The following is a 2500-nucleotide window of genomic DNA, read 5'->3' on the forward strand; positions in this document are numbered from 1 at the left end:
CAAGGTTCTTGTACGGTTTGGCAAGCTTGGACAAGGTCCGGGCAAGGTGCTTGTATGGTTTGGCAAGCTTGGGCAAGGTCCGGGCAAGTGTTGGGAGGCTTGGGCAAGGTCCGGGCACGGTTTGGCAAGGTTTGGGCAAGTCCTGGTACGGTTTGGCAAGGTTCTGGGACGTGCTGGCACGTCCAGGCACGTTCTGGCACGTCCAGGACGGGTCCTGGCACGTCCTGGCACGTCCAGGACTGGTCCTGGCACGTCCAGGACGGGTCCTGGACCGTCCTGGCACGTCCAGGACTGCCCTGGCACGTCCAGGACTGGTCCTGGCACGTCCAGGACTGGTCCAGGACCAGTCCAGGACTGTCCAGGACCAGTCCAGGACTGTTCCAGCACAGTCCAAAAATTTCACTCCCGTACCAAAATTAAATCCACTCGTTACATTTGAGTCCTGATGGTTTTATTCACTCCTACTTGACCCCCCCTAAATGTTAGGGGGTGCCGCCGCCGGTGCCGCCGCCCGTGGTGGCCCGTAGAGCGCGCACTATGTGAAACACTAAAAAATTTCAAAAATATTCTATGGTTGTCAAAAAATTATGAAACTTGGCAGGAAGCATCCTTATATGATGCCAAGGAATGCTGCAAAAAATCGCGCAAAAATACGATCTCTAGGTCCCTCAAACGGAGGTTGTCATCTCACGAAAAAGTATGTCTGTTCGTGGCACATGGGAAAAGGCTCATTTTGCATATATAGGGGGGCACCCCCAACCCCCCTCCCCATGGCCTTGCTCACACCACCACATGTATGCCCCTCCCAATAGACAAGATCAAGGTGTGAGCAAGTCCATGGGGTGTCCCTCCCCAAAACGTCGACCACCTTCCCCGGTGGCGGCGGCGGTGGTGCCGGCGGCGGCGGCGGCCGCCGGCGAGATTTTCCGGCGACTTTTCCGGCGACCCTTAAAATGTGTGGAATTTCAAATGGGATGGATGGATGAGCGTATCTAGGGGTTCTTGGGCCTTCCTTGCACGCTATTCCCGTCGAAACTCGAGCGGAAAGGCATCCGTTGGGGCGTTTTCCTCGCGGTTGCTCAGTAAGCAAGGGCTAGGTTGGACTATCGTGTTTGTGAGGCACTCGAAACCTCTTTTGGTAGCCTTCGGATGGTACGTTCCCCCATCCCCCCATTTGAAATCCCATTCATTGCCCCTCATGCGTAGGATTCCCGCCCTGCGACGATGGCGGACAAGCAACCCAATCGATGTAGCCTTCGGATGTAGCCTTTTGTTGCTTGGCCAAGCTTGAGCACGGTTGGAATCCTCCGCATGAGGTGCGTACACACGCCGGTTTGGGGTGAAAGTCATTGATCCGGAAAATCTAGGCCCTGGAAGTGTGTGGGATTGCAAGCGGGATGGATGGTGGCGCGTACCAAGGATTCATGGACCTCCCCAGCGTGTGTTTCCCGTCGAAACCTGAGCGGAAAGGCATCCTCACGGTTGCTCAGTAAGCGAGGGCTAGGTTGGACTCACGTGCTCGTCGTTGTCAATCGGAACTTTCCGAGAGGGATCCCCGACACAAAGTTGCGAAACGGCATCCGCCAAGGGACTTTTTCCCACCGGGTGCTCAATAAGCAAGACCGTGGAGGGGTGATGTTCTCGGGCGTTTCGTGAGGCACGTTTGGTGCGCTCCCCCATCGGCCCATTTGGAATCTCATTCACTGCCCCTCATGCGGTGTATTCCCCCCTCGCGACGACGGCGGACAAGCAACCCAAATCGATGTAGCCTTCGGATGTAGCCTTTTGTTGCTTGGCCAGGCTTGAGCGGGGTTGGAATCCTTCGCATGAGGGTGCCCAGGGTCGACGTCATTGGCCCCTAAAAGTGTGTGGGATTGCAAGCGGGATGGATGGTGGCGCGTACCAAGGATTCATGGACCTCCCCAGCGTGTGTTTCCCGTCGAAACCTGAGCGGAAAGGCATCCTCACGGTTGCTCAGTAAGCGAGGGCTAGGTTGGACTCACGTGCTCGTCGTGTTCAATCGGAACTTTCCGAGAGGGATCCCCGACACAAAGTTGCGAAACGGCATCCGCCAAGGGACTTTTTCCCACCGGGTGCTCAATAAGCAAGACCGTGGAGGGGTGATGTTCTCGGGCGTTTCGTGCGGCACGTTTGGTGCGCTCCCCCATCGGCCCATTTGGAATCTCATTCACTGCCCCTCATGCGGTGTATTCCCCCCCCGCGACGACGGCGGACAAGCAACCCAATCGATGTAGCCTTCGGATGTAGCCTTTTGTTGCTTGGCCAGGCTTGAGCGGGGTTGGAATCCTTCGCATGAGGTGCCCAGGGTCGACGTCATTGGCCCCTAAAAGTGTGTGGGATTGCAAGCGGGATGGATGGTGGCGCGTACCAAGGATTCATGGACCTCCCCAGCGCGTGTTTTCCCGTCGAAACCTGAGCGGAAAGGCATCCTCACGGTTGCTCAGTAAGCGAGGGCTAGGTTGGACTCACGTGCTCGTCG

This window comes from Neltuma alba, unplaced genomic scaffold (assembly GCF_004799145.2).
Source record: "Neltuma alba isolate B1F8T4 unplaced genomic scaffold, ASM479914v2 tig00007452_pilon, whole genome shotgun sequence".
Taxonomy (NCBI): Eukaryota; Viridiplantae; Streptophyta; class Magnoliopsida; order Fabales; family Fabaceae; genus Neltuma; species Neltuma alba.